Genomic DNA, 19,946 nt, shown 5'->3' on the forward strand with positions numbered 1-19,946 from the left:
AAGTGTACAACCAGTGATTTTAGCTGGGGGACATGATTTTTAAAAAGGATCAGTGAAATCTTCTCTAAACAAGTGTTAAGGCCCAAAAGATGCAAAAGGTCATAACAGGAAAAATGTATAGGGAGGAAGTGTGTAGGGAAGAAGAGAAACAGGTATAGTGCCACCTGCAGAGGAAACAGTATACAAGAAGCCACCGATAAGGGAAAGAATTTCATGATAAACAAGAACTTTAAAAAGGCTGGTATGCTGAGGCCAGCTCTCAACCAGCCTTTTCAAATGATACTAAACATTCCAGATCTTAAGTAAAATGAATGAAAAGTTACTGAAAGGTTATTCAAAGGAGGGGCACCACTTGATAATATTTTTACAATGCTTATGCCAGTTGTGAGAGATAATGAAGTATTTTCTGGACTAAAAATTTTAAATACTGATATGCTAAGGTGATTAGAACCCATAATTCTGATTTATTAGCCACAATCAACCACTTGGAAAGTGCAAAGGTAAGTGTATTTCACAAAATTAGCATTATGTATTATGACTTTACACAGGAAGATAGCTGACAAACCACACTGTATTCAAAGATGACTCAATGCATTAATATCAAGTGTCAATGAATAAAGTTACTTGATGATGTTTTATGGCTTTATTATTTTATTTTGTGTGCTTTATTTCAGCAGATAAAAAGAATCTTCTTGGAATGATGCCAGAGCATTATCCATATTCATCAAATTTATAAGCTGATTAAAATAAAAGCTTTCATCAAGGACTTTGTGAGAGTAAAATGTGATACATTTTTTTCCTTGTGTCATTAGCATCCAAGGTAGTGATTCCTAGACTCAACTTGACCAATTATTTCAAGTACTACTACAATACTTTTTAAATAAATGGTTTAATTTACTTTAATTTTTTTTTACTTTAATTTTTAAAAAGTAAGTCATGCTGAACTTCTCAGATGAAGAGTACAGCCAATGGCAAATGCCAGACCTGAAAAAGAGGAAGTCTTAATGACTTCCTACGCAAAACTGAACTGAATGATAAGCCATCCTTTATTTCTCCAAACTACTGGATAACTGGGTATAAATGTTAATTTCTGAAATTATTTTTATATGTGTTAATGCTATAAAGATAATCAGGAGATTTATAGAAACAATCAGACAAATTACAATTTTTTCCCACTTTCCTGAACTTTATTAAAGAAAAAGGAATGATGGTAAATCTCAAGAACATAGTCAATTTTCTAGGATTCTTCCCTCAAAAATGTGACATTTGATTTCCAAATACATGCCAGAGCATAACATGGTTCCCAATTATACTAAGTAGGTGAGAAGCTGAAATCCTAAAACATTCATCTTCCAACTTTCTCCAGTCTGTGGTTTGTCTTTGGATCAGCAATAATTGCCTGAACAGCTACTATGGCTTCATTAATTTTTTTTTTCTGTAGCTCTCTGAGCTATATTCAGCAATTGCAGAATTTGAGCAGTTTCATTATGAACTGCATCTCCTGTGTCAAAACCAAGACTGTGTTTATCTATTGCAACAGGCAAGCCCTCTTTTGTTTGGTTTGCTTTAGCAACTGCATCTTGTGTCAGGCACTCCTGGACCAAAACGTGAATTGCCTTAAGCATTACCAGGTAATCATCAGGACGCTGAATCTGAAGAAGGTTAGCCAAAGCCAGCCTTAAAATCAGGATTATTTACATCCAAATTGATAAATAGCTCAGCATCTTTAGCTGCATTGTCAGCATTTTTGTATTATCAGGTGCCAAGTCCTTGTATTTTTCAGCATTATCTCCACATTCAAGTCTAACAGCTAAACCAAGAAGCCAGTCAATTGCATCTTGTCAATCTTGAATCTTGAGAAGACAGTTAACATCTCTGAGATATTTTTCAAAGAACTTGGGCCAGTCACTGCTGTGGATGTTTCTTAAATCACCTCTCTCTTCGATCTTGTAGTGTCTGATTTTCTGGTCTTCAAGCCAAACAATAGAGTTTCTAAATTCTGTTTCATCTTTGCAGTTGAAGCCAGCCAGGTTGTGGTAGTTGAGGGTCATCAACTTGCATCGGAACATGGTCCCCCTGTCTCGCTTCAGTCCCCCGGGGCTTCAGTCGGGAGAGGGGAGTCAAGGAGGTACGGGACGAGAAATTACAATCTTAATGACAAAACTTAAATATAATTTAAGCACAAATAGGTGCTATGTGGTATCAACTATGAGTTCTAGTGCAGTTCTGAAGGACAGAGTTCACTGCAAACTGATGATCAGATAAAGCATCATGAAGGAAGTAATGTTCCTAAAGAAAGGTTAGGTCTGAAAGGCAAGGAGATAGAAAGAGCCCTGTTGGCTCTAACAAGCTATGAAAAAGGTACAGAGAAATAATGAGCAAAACTTTTTAACATATTAAAAAAGATTCATGCTGGGGACACATGGGAAACTGAAAAGATAGAAAGGTATTGTCAGGGCAAGGTTAAGAGATTTAAACTTGACCCTATGGAAACAGACATGGAGATGTTATAAGAGTGCTGTGGTTTGTAAGATTAAAGCAGAAATGATGTATGGAATAAAGGAGAAAGTTTCATCTATTACATGTTCAGCTATTTTAACTAGGGAGACCCATGGGAAATTTAAAATGTTCGTATTTTAAAACCATAAGGTTTTGGATTCACCTCAATTTATACTAATCTAAGTTTAAACTAAAACTAACTTATTTTTCTTAGATCATAATACACAATCAGTATCACAGACTCTTAAAATACATATATAGAATTATTACAAACACATTTTTCCACAGGCCAAGTAGAAAAAAATTCCTACTGAACCTCACTTGGAACTATGGCTTTTAGCAAGCTCAAGGGCTAAACAGATTGGACCTGAAGCAGTCCCCTCCTCCCCTCAGCCTAAGGTCAGGATCTGCCATAGCCCCAAATAGCTCTAGGGAAGGAGATCTAGCATTCTGTTTTAAGACTTGGTTCTACACGGGGGCTTTAGGAGCAGGCAGAGGTAACTGCAGAAGCACTAGAGGGATGTGCTCAGAAGAAGAGAAGGGAAGGAAAAACAAAATCTTTCATTTCCAAAAGCCAATATTGTAAAACATATGAAAATATAATGTCAAGGCTTAAAAATAATATTAAAAAAATCTTTTCAGAATATTATAAAAATCTGATAAACATTTTTATATGTTTATAATGTTTAGAGAAATGAATAACTTCCATTTTAAAAAGGAAAAGTATGGCAGGCCCCTGAGTGGCTCAGTTGGTTAAGTATCTGCCTTTGGCTCAAATCATGATCCAAGGGTCCTGGGATTGAGCCCTATGAGCTCCCTGCTCAGCGAGGAAGCTGCTTCTCCCTCTCTCTCTGCCTACCTCTCCCCCTGCTTGTGCTTGCTCTCTCTCTCTGCCAAATAAATAAATAAAATCTTTTTAAAAATAAAAAAGGAAAAGTATGAAACACAGGCAAACACAAATAAAACAAGAGACAATGAATGTGGACAGAAGAACCAATGAGAAATTTTCCAAATGAAAAGTATTATGAAGAAAGTGTCCATTGATGGTTTAATAGAAAAATGAAATGTAATATGTATATATAAAGGAATGGTATTCAACATTAAAATAAATGAAATTTTGATACATTCTACAAAATGGATGAGCTTTGAAAACATTATCTTAAGTAAAATAAGCCAAAAGAGCAAATACTGCATGATTCTATTTACATGAGGTACCTAGAATAGGAAAATTCATAAATAAAGAAGAAAGGTTCCCAAGGGCTGAAAGAAGGGGGAATGGGGAGTTACCTAAGAGCTACAGAGTCTCTGTTTGGGATGATGAAAAATTCCAGAGTCGAATACTCATGAAGGTTGCTGCCAACACTGTGAATATACTTAATGCCACTGGATTACACTCTTAAAAAAAATGGTTGAAATGTTCATTTTATGTTATGAATATTTTACCACAATTTTTAAGATGTCAAAAAATAACAGCAGTGGGGAAAAAATAACAAACCTCAACAGAAAAGATACATGTTGGGCAGAATTCAAGAGAAAAATAATAGCAAGGTAGTACTGAATAAATCACTCCATAATGTAATCAGAGCAAAAGAGTAACCCAAGTATGAAAGACTACTTAAGAGACATAAGGGAGGGGATGCCTGGGAGGGGATGCCTGTGTGGGTCAACAGTTAAGCATCTGCCTTTGACTCAGGGTGTGATCCCAGGATTCTGGGATCAAGTCCTGCATTGGGCTCCCTACAGGGAGCCTGCTTTTTCCTCTGCCTATGCCTCTGTCTCTCTCTCTGTGTACCTCATGAATAAATAAAAATTAAAAGAGAGAGAGAGAGAGAGAGAGAGACATAAGGGAGAAGTAAAAGAATTCCAATCTACCCGTAACAGGATTCCTAGGAGAAAAGAATGGCGGCGTTATAGAAAACTGTGGTTTTCTTTTTCTTAGCTCTCCAGTATTATAACTCCTTTCTTTGATAAAAACCCCAAATGTAGAGACAGAGTGGCCTTCTACTATACAAGCAGAAAATAACAGACACTTGATTTCTCAGCCCCTCTATGACTATGGTAATGGCTTATTACCTGAGCTCCATCTATCCCAGACTTAGAAAGGGAAACCAATTACCCAAAGAAACAGAGACTACAAAGAAACCAACTTGGTGGCAGCTACAGTTAGTTTCCAGAGGCAGCAGTCCTGTGGAAGGATTCAGTTTTAAGATAGTGAGGGGACTAGAGGAGGCTGAATTAAATATGGTAGTCAGGATATGTCTCATTGAGATTTGAGAAAAGACTTGAAAGAAGTGACAGAGTTTTAGCTAGGCATAGTACTCCAAGGAGAGGAAACAGCATGAACAAAAACTTTAAGGCAGAAGCATATCTGATATGTTTGAATAAAAGCAAGGAAGCCAGTGTAATTGAAGCTGACTGAGAAATAAGTAGAGCAGAGGAGGCAAAGTCTGATCATAAAACCCTGTAAGCCTTTGTAAGAACTTTGGTTTTTATGCTGAGATAGGAGCCATTGGAAGGTTTTAAACACAGGAGTAACATGATCTAACTATTTTTTTAAAATTACTCTGGCAGCTATGTTGAGAATAAACTGTTTAAGAGGGCATGAATAGAAGGGGAGAGAGCAGTTAAAAGATACGGAAATAATATAAGTAAGAACCATAATCATAGAAAGTCCCTACTTGGGGAGAGGCAAGATTGTGGAAGAGTAGGGTCCCCAAATCACCTGTCCCCACCAAATTACCTAGATAACCTTCAAATCACCCTGAAAATCTACGAATTCAGCCTGAGATTTAAAGAGAGAACAGCTGGAATGCTACAGTGAGAAGAGTTCGCGCTTCTATCAAGGTAGGAAGACGGGGGGGGGGGGGGGGGGGGGGGGGGGGGGGAATTAAAGAAACAAAAAGGATCCAAGGGGGAGGGGCCCCGCGAGAAGCCGGGCTAAGACCAGGGCGAGTGCCCCCAGGACAGGAAAGCTCCATCCCAGAGAAGCAGGAGCTACACCAATCTTCCCGGGTGGAAAGGCACTCGCAGGGAGTTGGAGCAGGACTCCAGGAAGGGCGGGGATGCCCTCAGGCTCCCTGGGACACTAACAGACACCTGCGCCCAGGAGAGTGCGCCGAGCTCCCTAAAGGACTGCAGCGGGCACGCATTGACCCGGGAGCAGCTCGGAGGGGCTCAGCGGCTACCACAGGCATATATTAGTTTAAGAGAATGATGTCATAAACTCAGTAGGCTGTGTTCATTCCTTTTCATTCATTTTTTTTTCCTTTTTTCTCTTCTGACTGGATATTTTTAAGTGACTTATTTCTGAGTTCACAAATATTTTCTTCTGTTTGATCAAGTCTGTTGTTGATACTATTAATTACAGTTTTTATTTTGTTTACCATATACTTCAGCTCTAGAATTTTGAGTTCCATTTCTCTGTTGAACCTCTCATTTTGTTCATTTGTTCTTTTCCTGATTTCACTATCCATCTGCGTTCTCTTATAGCTGCTGAGCTTCCTTAAAATAATGTTTAATTCCTTTCCAGGCAATTTATAGACTCTATTTCTTAGGATGGTAAATGGAAAATTAATGTGCTTATTTGGTGGTGTCATATTTCCTTGATTTTCCTTATTCCCTGATGTTTTTGCATTGCTGTCTTTTATTCTAAGAAGTTACCTTCTCCAGTCTTTACTGAGGGCCCTCAGGAGAGAAATGCCTTTACTAGTCAATCCAGGAATAAATTCTAAAGCTCTCTTAGATCTTTTCTATATATGCCATAGCTCCACATCTCTGATTACTGCTTTAGTGAGAATTCTTAATATTATATGCCTTCTCTTGATCTCACAAAGCCAGGCCAGGTGCTGACTGATAACTTCTCACTTTCCCTAGAGCAATACCTGAAATGCTCGAGTCATATGCCTTCTCCTGATCATGCAGAGCTTATCTGGCTTTCTGCAGAATCACAAGTCATATGCAAAGGCTTGCAACTCACCATCCATGGAGCACATGAAATGTAGGTGATATAGTTACAGGAAGAGTGGGTAAGGCAGCCAGAACATTCTAAGTGTCCATGAGCCAGTTAGAAGAATCTGTAGGAAGATGTTCCCACTGGTTTATAGGCAGGCTTCTTGGTGGGAGTCTCTAAAGTGGCTAGTTAGTCAGATCTGTGGTTCTATGATGATTTGTGAGCCCTGGTTGTTATGAGTCCTCACATCTCTTACCAGCTTCCAGCCTCTCTCAACCACTTTGCTGTGCTGATTACTTCAGGATTCTAAGCATGGAGCCTCTAAAGTGGTTAGTCAGTCAGATCTGTGGTTCTTTGATGACTTCTGAGCTCTGGTTGCTGTGAGTCCCATCTCTTAACTGCTTCCAGCCTTTCTCAACCACTTTGCTGTGCTGATTACTTCAGGATTCTACGTATGATGAGAAAAAAGCAGGCCTCTAGGGCAGCATCCTATATGGCAAGAAACTTAAGTGCTCATTCACTGCTCTCACAATCCCCTAGTAGAAAAACTGCAGGCCAAGTGAATCTCTCTTGGCAATAAGCTGTGACTCCTTTGGGAAGGATGACACAGGTAAAGTGAAACTTTTCTTATCCTCTTCAATGCATCTATTCTCAGATTTTTCGCTTCAACAGTATGCTACATTTCTTGAGTGGAATCTCAACAGAGCAGAAATGGAAAACAATGTAAAACTTCAAAAGTAGCATCCGGAACGTAATGTCCATTATCTAAGTCCTGAATCCAGATTACACAAAGGTAATCTCGTCCATTGCTAGTTTTAAAGATTGATGCTTCTGTGAGGACATGGTAGAAAACTCCCATTCCACCGTCTTGCTTGTCACTCTTCAAGTCCATTTTTATTTTTATTTTTATTTTTTTTAATTTATTTTTTATTGGTGTTCAATTTACTAACATACAGAATAAACCCCAGTGCCCGTCACCCATTCACTCCCACCACCCGCACTCCTCCCCTTCTACCACCCCTAGTTCGTTTCCCAGAGTTAGCAGTCTTTACTTTCTGTCTCCCTTTCTGATATTACCCACACATTTCTTCTCCCTTCCCTTATATTCCCTTTCACTATTATTTATATTCCCCAAATGAATGAGAACATATAATGTTTGTCCTTCTCTGACTGACTTACTTCACTCAGCATAATACCCTCCAGTTCCATCCACGTTGAAGCAAATGGTGGGTATTTGTCATTTCTAATAGCTGAGTAATATTCCATTGTATACATAAACCACATCTTCTTTATTCATTCATCTTTCGTTGGACACCGAGGCTCCAACCACAGTTTGGCTATCGTGGCCATTGCTGCTATAAACATCGGGGTGCAGGTGTCCCAGCGTTTCATTGCATTTGTATCTTTGGGGTAAATCCCCAACAGTGCAATTGCTGGGTCGTAGGGCAGGTCTATTTTTAACTCTTTGAGGAACCTCCACACAGTTTTCCAGAGTGGCTGCACCAGTTCACATTCCCACCAACAGTGTAAGAGGGTTCCCCTTTCTCCACTTCCTCTCCAACATTTGTTGTTTCCTGCCTTGTTAATTTGCCCCATTCTCACTGGTGTGAGGTGGTATCTCATTGTGGTTTTGATTTGTATTTCCCTGATGGCAAGTGATGCAGAGCATTTTCTCATATGCATGTTGGCCATGTCTATGTCTTCCTCTGTGAGATTTCTGTTCATGTCTTTTGCCCATTTCATGATTGGATTGTTTGTTTCTTTGGTGTTGAGTTTAATAAGTTCTTTATAGATCTTGGAAACTAGCCCTTTATCTGATACGTCATTTGCAAATATCTTCTCCCATTCTGTAGGTTGTCTTTTAGTTTTGTTGACTGTATCCTTTGCTGTGCAAAAGCTTCTTATCTTGATGAAGTCCAAATAGTTCATTTTTGCTTTTGTTTCTTTTGCCTTCGTGGATGTGTCATGCAAGAAGTTACTGTGGCCGAGTTCAAAAAGGGTGTTGCCTGTGTTCTCCTTAGGATTTTGATGGAATCTTGTCTCATATTTAGATCTTTCATCCATTTTGAGTTTATCTTTGTGTATGGTGAGAGAGTGCTCTAGTTTCATTCTTCTGCATGTGGATGTCCAATTTTCCCAGCACCATTTATTGGAGAGACTGTCTTTCTTCCAATGGATAGTCTTTCCTCCTTTATCGAATATTAGTTGACCATAAAGTTCAGGGTCCACTTCTGGGTTCTCTATTCTGTTCCATTGATCTATGTGTCTGTTTTTGTGCCAGTACCACACTGTCTTATGACCACAGCTTTGTAGTACAACCTGAAATCTGGCATTGTGATGCCCCCAGATATGGTTCTCTTTTTTAAAATTCCCCTAGCTATTCGGGGTCTTTTCTGATTCCACACAAATCTTAAGATGATTTGTTCTAACTCTGAAGAAAGTCCATGGTATTTTGATAGGGATTGCATTAAACGTGTAAATTGCCCTGGGTAACATGGACATTTTCACAATATTAATTCTGCCAGTCCATGAGCATGGAATATTTTTCCACCTCTTTGTGTCTTCCTCAATTTCTTTCAGAAGTGTTCTATAGTTTTGAGGGTATACATCCTTTACCTCTTTGGTTAGGTTTATTCCTAGGTATCTTATGCTTTAGGGTGCAATTGTAGATGGGATTGACTGCTTAATTTCTCTTTCTTCTGTCTCATTGTTTGTGTATAGAAAAGCCACTGATTTCTGGGCATTGATTTTGTATCCTGCCGCGCTGCCAAATTGCTGTATGAGTTCTAGCAATCTTGGGGTGGAGGCTTTTGGGTTTTCTATGTAGAGTATAGTGTCATCGGCGAAGAGGGAGAGTTTGACTTCTTCTTTGCCAATTTGAATGCCTTTAATGTCTTTTTGTTGTCTGATTGCTGAGGCTAGGACTTCCAGTACTGTGTTGAATAGCAGTGGTGAGAGTGGACATCCCTGTCTTGTTCCTGATCTTAGGGGAAAGGCTCCCAGTGCTTCCCCATTGAGAATGATATTTGCTGTGGGCTTTTCATGGATGGCTTTTAAGATGTTGAGGAACGTTCCCTCTATCCCTACATTCTGAAGAGTTTTGATCAGGAATGGATGCTGTATTTTGTCAAATGCTTTCTCTGCATCTAATGAGAGGATCATATGGTTCTTGGTTTTTCTCTTGCTGATAGGATGAATCACATTGATTGTTTTACGAGTGTTGAACGAGCCATGTTTCCCGGGGATAAATCCTACTCGGTCATGGTGAATAATCTTGTTAATGTACTGTTGGATCCTATTGGCTCGTATCTTGTTGAGAATTTTTGCATCCATGTTCATCAGGGATATTGGTCTGTAATTCTCCTTTTTGGTGGGGTCTTTGTCTGGTTTTGGAATTAAGGTGATGCCGGCCTCATAGAACAAATTTGGAAGTACTCCATCTCTTTCTATCTTTCCAAACAGCTTTAGTAGAATAGGTATGGTTTCTTCTTTAAACGTTTGATAGAATTCCCCTGGGAAGCCATCTGGCCCTGGACTCTTGTGTCTTGGGAGGTCTTGGATGACTGCTTCAATTTCCTCCCTGGTTATTGGCCTGTTCAGGTTTTCTGTTTCTTCCTTTTCCAGTTTTGGTAGTTTGTGGCTTTCCAGGAATGCGTCCATTTCTTCTAGATTGCCTGATTTATTGGCATATAGCTGTTCACAATATGTTTTTAAAATCGTTTGTATTTCCTTGGTGTTGGTAGTGATCTCTCCTTTCTCATTCATGATTTTATTAATTTGAGTCTTCTCTCTCTTCTTTTTAATAAGGCTGGCTAATGGTTTATCTATCTTATTAATTCTTTCAAAGAACCAACTCCTGGTTCTGTTGATCTGTTCCACAGCTATTCTGGTCTCGATTTCGTTGAGTTCTGCTCGAATCTTTATTAAATCTCTTCTGCTGGGTGTAGGATCTATTTGCTGTTTTTTTCTCTATCTCCTTTATGTGTAAGGTTAGCTTTTGTATTTGAGTTCTTTCCAGTTTTTGAATGGATGCTTGTATTGTGATGTATTTCTCCCTTAGGACTGCTTTTGCTGCATCCCAAAGATTTTGAACGGTTGTATCTTTATTCTCATTAGTTTCCATGAATCTTTTTAATTCTTCCTTAATTTCCTGGTTGACCCTTTCATCTTTTAGCAGGATGGTCCTTAACCTCCACGTGTTTGAGGTCCTTCCAAACTTCTTGTTGTGATTTAGTTCTAATTTCAAGGCATTATGGTCTGAGAATATGCAGGGGATGATCCCAATCTTTTGGTATCGGTTCAGACCCGATTTGTGACCCAGTATGTGGTCTATTCTGGAGAAAGTTCCATGGGCACTTGAGAAGAATGTGTATTCAGTTGAGTTTGGATGTAAAGTTCTGTAGATATCTGTGAAATCCATCTGGTCCAGTGTATCATTTAAAGCTCTCGTTTCTTTGGAGATGTTGTGCTTAGAAGACCTATCGAGGGTAGAAAGAGCTAGATTGAAGTCACCAAGTATAAGTGTATTATTATCTAAGTATGTCCTCACTTTGGCTATTAATTGATTTAAATATTTGGCAGCTCCCACAGTCGGGGCATATATATTGAGGATTGTTAAGTCCTCTTGTTGGATAGATCCTTTAAGTATGAGATAGTGTCCCTCTTCATCTCTCACTACAGTCTTCGGGGTAAATTTTAGTTTATCTGATATAAGGATGGCTACCCCTGCTTTCTTTTGAGGACCATTCGAATGTTTAATGGTTCTCCAACCTTTTATTTTCAGGTTGTAGGTGTCCTTCTGTCTAAAATGAGTCTCTTGTAGACAGCAAATAGATGGGTCCTGCTTTTTTATCCAGTCTGAAACCCTGCGCCTTTTGATGGGGTCATTAAGCCTGTTCATGTTCAGAGTTACTATTGAAAGATAGGAGTTTAGTGTCATCATGATATCTATTCAGTCCTTGTTTTTGTGGATTGTTCCACTGAACTTCTTCTTAAAGGGGAATTTTAAGAGTCCCTCTTAAAATTTCTTGCAGAGCTGGTTTGGAGGTCACACACATATTCTTTCAGTTCCTGCCTGTCTTGGAAGCTCTTTATCTCTCCTTCCATTTTGAATGAGAGCCTTGTTGGATAAAGTATTCTTGGTTGCATGTTCTTCTCATTTAGGACCCTGAATATATCCTGCCAGCCCTTTCTGGCCTGCCAGGTCTCTGTGGAGAGGTCTGCTGTTACCCTAATACTCCTCCCCATAAAAGTCAGGGATTTCTGTCTCTTGCTGCTTTAAGGATCTTCTCTTTATCTTTGGAATTTGCAAGCTTCACTATTAAATGTCGAGGTGTTGAACGGGTTTTATTGATTTTAGCGGGGGATCTATTTCCTGGATCTGAATGCCTGTTTCCCTTCCCAGATTAGGAAAGTTTTCAGCTATGATTTGTTCAAATACATATTCTGGCCCTCTGGCCCTTTCGGCGCCCTCGGGAACCCCAATTAAACGTAGGCTTTTCTTCCTCAGGCTGTCGTTTATTTCCCTTAATCTGTCTTCATGGTCTTTTGTTTGTCTCTTTTTTCCTCAGTTTCCCTCTTTGCCATCAACTTGTCTTCTATGTCACTCACTCGTTCTTCCACCTCATTAACCCTCATCGTTAGGACTTCTAGTTTGGATTGCATCTCATTCCATTGATTTTTAATTTCTGCCTGATTGGATCTAAATTCTGCAGTCATAAAGTCTCCTCTTGAGTCCTTTATGCTTTTTTCTAGAGCCACCAGTAGCTTTATAATAGTGCTTCTGAATTGGCTTTCTGACATTGAATTGTAATCCAGATTTTGTAACTCTGTGGGAGAGAGGACTGTTTCTGATTCTTTCTTTTGAGGTGAGGTTTTCCTTCTAGTCATTTTGCTCAGTGCAGAGTGGCCAAAAACAAGTTGTATTGGGAAAAGGAGAAAAAGAGAGGAGAGAAAGAAGGAAAGAAAAGAGAAAAAGAAAAAAGGAAGAAAAAAAAGGAAGAAAAAAGAAAAAAAAAGAGAATTAAAAGAGAAAGAGAAAGGGAAAAAAGGGTGGGGGAAGCAAACAGAAATCAAAAAGCAAAAAAAAAACAAAAACAAAAACAAAAAACAAAAAACACGGGGGAGTATCTTCTGATTCTGTATACTTTAAGTCCCTTGACTTCCCCTGGAACTTGTCCCTCTAGTTGGTCTTCTGGGGGAGGGGCCTGTTGTGCTGATTTCAGGTGTTAGCACTTGGGGATGCTGCTAAGCCCCTGCCTGGTGCAGGGCTCAGTGGGGGTTGTTTACCCCGTGAGGCCCCAGGAGGAACAATCACAGTGGCGGCGGCCAGCTCTGGAGCCCTGGATTCAGCTCCCGCAGTATCTACAGAGCTCTCCGTCCGCAGGGCCTAGAGGCTCCGGGGCGGGGCCGCTGATCTGCTCAGCTCCGGGCAGGAGAGTCCTTGTGGTCCTGGGCCTTCCCGGCCTCTGCCTGTCCCGAGGGGAGGCCGGATCCTGGGCTGTGTCCCGGCGCCCAGTGCTCCCGGCCCTGCGCTGTTGGATTCGCGCTCCAGGCCGCGCAGCCGCCTCTCCACGGAGCCGCCTCCCGAGGCCCCCCGAGCTGCTCCTGGGTCAATGCGTGTGCACTGCAGCCCTTAGGGATCACGGCGCACTCTCCTGGGCGCGCAGGTGTCTGTTTGCGTCCCTGGGAGCCTGAGGGCATCCCCGCCCTCCTGGGGTCCTGCTCTAACTCCCTGCGAGCGCCTTTCTGCCCAGGAAGATTGGTGAAGCTCCTGCTTCTCTGGGACGGAGCTTTCCTGTCCTGGGGGCACTCGCCCGGGTCTTAGCCCAGCTCCTCGCGGGGCCCCTCCCCCTTGGATGCCTTTTGTTTATCCCCCCCCCCCCCCCCCGTCTTCCTACCTTGATAGAAGCAAGAACTCTTCTCACTGTAGCATTCCAGCTGCTCTCTCTTTAAATCTCAGGCCGAATTCGTAGATTTTCAGGATGATTTGAAGGTTATCTAGGTAATTTGTTGGGGACCCTACTCCTCAGCCATCTTGCCCCTCCTCCCAAAATATGTGGTTTAAATGAGTAATGATTTAATCAAATGGGTTGTGTTTTGTTTGTTTGTTTGTTTGCATCTATTAAATCCATTGCATACACACAACCCAATCTCTGCTCTTCTGCCACTTTCCTGATAATGTGAATGTCAAAAAGAGCCATACGGTTTGGAAAATAGTAAAACTTGAAGAGTGGCACCCAAAGAGACTGTTCATTAAGTAAGTTGCTATATTCTAGCTTTTATCCTTTTGTAACTGGTATATCTTTTCCTTTCATTCTGTGAGCTATGTTAGATCTTTCTAATAATTTTTTTCTTTCTAATAATTTTAAGGAAAAGTTTTAATTTCTATTTCTAGGTCATCTCGTTTTTTATTTATTTTTTATTTACTTATTTTTTAAAGATTTACTTGTTTATTTAGAGAAAGCATGCACAAGTGGCAGAGAGGTGCAGAGAGAGAGGGAGAGAAATCTTCAAGCAGACTCTCTACTGAACCCAGGGCTCAATCCCAAGGACCTTGAGATCATGACCTGAGCCAAAATCAAGAGTCAGACTCTTAACCAACTGAGCCACTCAGGCACTCCTCATCTAGTTGTTTTTATTCAATATGGCTATGGATTAGGGTTATAACCCATTGTTTGCCATCAGAAACCTACTATATTAGTATCAAATTATTAAAGTCTCTAACTTACTCATTTACCCATTATGTTTTACTAAGTATGTATATATTTCAGAGAATGAGCTGAAGATGAAGACACACGAGTAGGAACTAATAGAAGTGTAATAGATCATTGGCACAAAGAAAGAATTGATAAACATTCCTGGACAGATGTTCAACCAACTACAAATACAATTAACTTTGTTCTGGTTTTCCCATAAACAGGCTTTGCTTATTTTACTCTAGTGGTATAAGTAAGTTTTGTTACAGAATTATATGTGTGTGTTTTTAAAAATAAAAACTATAAAGAAGGCAAAAATGAACATAATGTACCAAATATACTTATTCATATTCAATAAGCACTGTTGCATAGCCAATCTTGAGAAATTTTGCTGTGAAAAAAACAAGTAATGAGTTCAAGAAGTTGTAAGCTGATGAAAATTATCTAATAAAGAGGGAAAGTGGAACATTTAGGGGAAATTGATGCTGTTCTATGTGCTCCTTATATGGCACATGTATGCTCCTATGTATATCCTCCCACACACACTCACTCCACTTTGAAACCAGGCTCATTAAACCAGACTAAAGAAGTAATATCCAAAAATTAATATGAACATGAATAATTCCTTGAACAGAAAGAACATAAGAGTATGTCACTGGCCTATCTGTAATATCTGGTATCTCCCTCCTAAAATAAATTTAGTCCATTATAATTTGACCCTAGATTTAGAAGCTTTTTTTCTGGGATAAAAGATATATTTTTCCTTTTATTCTTTTTTTTAAATTAGTTTCAGAGGTAGAAATTAGTGATTTATCAGTTGCATATAACACACAGTGCTCATTACATCAAGTACCCTCCTCAATGCCCATCATCCAATTATTTTTCAATTAAACTGAAATTTGTTAAAAAAAATAAATAAATAAATAAATAAATAAATAAATAAACTGAAATTTGGTTAGTGATCAGTAAAACTGACAATTCCTAAGACTACAGAAGTTAGCCATTCCTAATTCGAATGACTAATTTTCCACAATTCAAAATAAAAAAAATATTTATAAGTGTTTCAAATGTAATGGTGTTACATAAATGTGTGAAAGTGACCTCCTCTATATTGGGCCCTTATGCTATTTACTTCTTCACAGCAAGGAAACACCATTAGCTCAGAGCCCACAAGTGCCAAAATTTTTATACATCTAACTGCTTTTAATATAATCCAAATAAGCATATTTTTAAGCCATTTAGAGCCTGCCATTTTACATTGTACTCAATGCCTGCTACCCAAAGATTAAACAAACCTTAGTACTATTAAAGATCATAAACTGCTGTTATTCTATGGTGCTGACTCAGAGATTTCCCATATTTCAAATGAATAACATAATCTAGACATACAAATCCATTCTCTCCCAGGGGTTCCTGTGCACTCACTCTTCCTGTTAAAGGGGTGGCCCTGCATTGTGGTCTCTGGAAGGTCTCAAGCTGTGAGGGGCTTACCTTTACAACCTGTCAAAGCAACACAACTGTCAATTTCCACTTAGTCACAAAATCCATTTACACTTAATCATTTATTTTATAAACATTTAAAGAGTTAATACCTATGCTTCTGAAACCGTTCCAAAAAAAAAAAAAAAAACAGAAATGGAAGGAAAACTTCCAAATTCATTCCATGAGACCAGCACTACCCAGATTCCAAAACCAGACAAAGACCCCACTAAAAAAGCAACCAGGGGCCAATATCCCTGAAGAACATAGATGTAAAAATTCTCAACAAAATACTAGCAAATATAGTCCAACAGTACATTAAAAGAATCATTCACCATGATCAGGTAGGATTTATTCCGGGGTTGCAAGGGTGGTTCAATATCCACAAATCAATTGACACAATATATCACATTAATAAAAGAAAGGATAAGAACCGTATGATCTCAATAGATTAAAAAAAAATTTGACAAAGTACAATATATATTCATGATAAAGACCCTCAACAAAGTAGGTCTAGAGGAAACATACCTCAACATAATAAAGGCCACATACAAAAAAACCCACAGCTAACTTCATCCTCGATGGGAAAAAACTGAGAGCTTTTCTGTTGCATTTCTATACACCAATAATGAAAAATTTAAATTTTTTTTATTTGAGTATAGTTGACACAGAATGTTACATTAGTTTCAGGTGTACAACATAGTGATTCAACATCTCTATATATTATGCTATGCTCACCACAAGTTCTGTCACCATACAACACTTTTACAGTGACTATATTCTTTGTGCTGTATCTCTTTTCCCCATGACTTATTCATTCCATAACTGGAAGCCTGACAATACTTAATTCTTGATTGGATCTTGGACCATACCCCCACCAAAAAAAAGCAAACAAACAAAACAGCTATAAAGGATGTTTTTGGGAAAATTAGGGATATTTGAATATGAACCAGGTATTTTTTTTTTGAACTAGGTATTTTATAGTACTATTTGTATCATTAAATTTCTTGAGTATATTATATTGTGATTATGTTAAAGAATGTCTTTTTCTTAGAAGATACATACTCAAGTATTTAACAGTGAAGTCTTAGAATGTCTAAAATTTACTCTTATATTAAAAGCAGAGGTTAGGGAAGCTCAATATGGCAAAATGATGGTAACCAGTGAATCTATGGAAATGGATATAAGTGCTACTTATATTATTCTTGTAACCTCTGTATAGATTTAAAATTTCTCAAAATAAAATAATGGTTAAGAATCAGATAATTTTTTTAATTTAAATTCAAGTTAGTTAACATATAGCATAGTATTGGTTTCAGGAGCAGAATTTAATGATTCAGCACTTCCATATAATAATACCCAATGCTCATCCTGGAAAGTGCGCTCCTTAATGCCCATCACTCATTTAGCCCATCCCCTGCATACCCCTCTTCCAGCAACCCTCATTTTGTTCTCTAAAGTTGAGTGTCTTATGGTTTGCCTCCTTCTCTATTTTTATCTTATTTTCCTTTCCCTTCTCCTATATTAATCTGTTTTATTTCTTAAATTCCTCATGTGAGTGAAATCATATATTTGTCTTTCTCTGACTGACTTATTTTGAATCAGATGATTTCTTTAAAGATTTGAGTGTGTGCATGTGTGTGTGTGTGTGTGTGTGTGAGAGAGAGAGAGAGAGAGAGAGAGAGAGCAGGGAGAGGGGCAGAGAGGGAGAGAATCTCAAGCAGACTCCCTGCTGACCACGGGGCCAAATGCAGAACCCGATCTCGTGACCCTGAAATCATGACCTGAGCCGAAATCAAGAGTTAGATGCTTAACTGACTGAGCCACCAGTGCCCTAGATGATTCTTCTAAAAGGACTACACAGAAAAATTATCCCCAAACCAAGTATGGTGCCATCCGCCATCAGTTATGGTTTAAGGGCCATAACTTGAGTCTACTGTATTCTAATTCCTCTTCTTTCATTTTCTGTCAAATCTTTTATCAGGTTTTCACTCTTACCAATATATGTGAAGTGCTAACAAGATCTTCAGTCTTACTCAACTTCAACAACACCAGACATATTTGATTAATCCACTCTCTAATTATTTCCTTTGATTGGTCTCCAAGACACTACTGTTACATTATCTACTTCCCTGGCCACAACTTTTCAGATTCTTTTTTTTTTTAATTTTTATTTATTTATGATAGTCACAGAGAGAGAGAGAGAGAGAGGCAGAGACATAGGCAGAGGGAGAAGCAGGCTCCATGCACCGGGAGCCCAACGTGGGATTCAATCCCGGGTCTCCAGGATCACGCCCTGGGCCAAAGGCAGGCGCCAAACCGCTGCACCACCCAGGGATCCCAACTTTTCAGATTCTTTTGACAGATTCTCCTCTTTATCCTATCTTTAAATACTACAGTTCCCCAGTACTCTCTCTTCACCTTGCTTCTTCTTTATCTATAGTAATTCCTTTTCTGTTCTTATCCAGCCCTGTACCTTTAAATATTGTTTGAAAGCTGAGGATTCCAAATCATGGAGTCTGAAGCTCCAAAATCTCCCCAAAACTCCACATTCACATAGTCAGCTGCTTACCTGACACCTGAGTATCTAAGGATCATTTCAAATTTAACCTGTTGAAAATTGAATCCTTCAATTTCTTTCCTAAATATCCATTCCCAAACATCCACATTTCAGTGAATGGCAACCACATCCTCACAGTTATTAAGACAAAAGACTCTGGAGTCATCTTCAATTCCTCTTTGTCTCTACACGCTCAGCAAATCCTTTCAGCTCTAACTTCAAAATATATACTGCACCTTACCACTTCTTATCACTCCAGTGAACACATGAATTCAAGTTATCATTTTGTCTTCCACGGACTAGTGTAATATTCTACCAAGTCTCTCTGCTTCTAACCTTGTCCCAATATAGTCCTAGTTTCAACAAAGCAGCCCAGAATAATACATTTAAAATTAAATAAAACATATCCCTTTTCTTTCTGAAAGTTTTTGGTGGCTTCCTGGCTCATTCAATAAAAGACTCCCCTCACATGGCCTACAATCCCCTACAATATTTATCCTCTTGCTGTCATTCAACTTATTTCCTTTTACTGGTCTCACCTCTACATCCGTAATTAAACCATCTGCCTTATTCCACCCAGACAAGACAGGCACGCTTTGCACATAAATGATGAGAGTAGAGATAAAGCTCATGAATCAATAGTATAAGGGCTTGGAAGAGGAGTAGGAGTCTGAGAAGAATAACAAAGGGGAGCCCAAGAGGAAGAGTGAAAACAGGAATAGTCATAGGAACTAAGGAAGAAAAAAACAAAACAAAACAAAAAAGAAAGATATACCATCAAGGTAATATTATTAAGCGTGGGATAAGAAGGATAAAGGATAATTAGCTTATTACAGGGAACAGAGTAAAACTACCATGCATAAAAAAATGGGAAATACACTAACCCATTACAGTTGCTATTTCTGGATGACCGTATTGAGTGTTTTTATGTTCTTCTAACATCCCGTGTGTTTTCAGAGGTTTATACTTTGTTAGGACTGGACTATTTCACTTTTGCCCACATACCTTTGGTTTTTCCTTTATCCAAGAGCATGGCCCTACATTTAGGGGATATTCCTTTAGGGATCTCAAGAGAAAGAAATGTTTTACCAAGGCCCCTGTAACTTGCCAGTCCTTGAACTCATCAATATTTTTCTCATCAATATTATGTGGCTGGTAAGATCTACTCAGTTTGTTAGCTGTACTTTTCTACTAAGATTCCTTGAGTCTAATACAGCCCAAAAGAAGCTAAAACTCATTCTATTACTTAGGGGGAGTCTGTAAGCAGATTAAGGTCCTATTCTCTGAGGTTCTCTCCTTTCTGGGTTTTAACCTCTTACTTCTTATCAGTTCCCCTGAGAGTTCCAAACTCCAATGTCTGTTTCCTCATCCCAGAAAGACTACTACTTTCTGTTTGGGATCTGCTTGCTCCATCACATCATAGTAAACTAAAAAATTCTCTGTGGAAAAAAGCCAAAATAAACATGAACTCTTCCCATATGCATCCCTTCCTTCAAGAATCAACAGCTACCAGAGGGTAGAGGGCTGGGGAGATGGGTGAAATAGATGATGGGAATTAATTAGCGCACTTGTTGTAATGACCAATGGGCATTGTATGGAAGTGCCGAATCACTAAATTCTGCGCCCAAAACTACTATTACACTGTATGGTAACTGGAATTTAAATAAAAACAAGGAAAAAAAAGATCCACCTATACATTGATTGCTTTTCAACACCCGAAGTGTTTTTTTTAAATAATTTTTTTCAGATTTTAGAAATCTTA

At 38.9% G+C, this 19,946-nt stretch overlaps 1 protein-coding gene and 1 pseudogene across 13 annotated transcripts in view; both read right to left on the bottom strand.

Moving 5' to 3' along the window:
• DOCK3 (dedicator of cytokinesis 3) overlaps positions 1-19,946 on the bottom strand; it is a 502,472-nt gene that overhangs the window by 309,975 nt on the left and 172,551 nt on the right. The gene's annotated exons all lie outside the window — the stretch shown is intronic.
• LOC140611328 (RNA transcription, translation and transport factor protein pseudogene) lies at positions 1,154-3,046 on the bottom strand (annotated as a pseudogene).

Source organism: Canis lupus, chromosome 19 (assembly GCF_048164855.1).
Source record: "Canis lupus baileyi chromosome 19, mCanLup2.hap1, whole genome shotgun sequence".
Classification (NCBI taxonomy): Eukaryota; Metazoa; Chordata; class Mammalia; order Carnivora; family Canidae; genus Canis; species Canis lupus.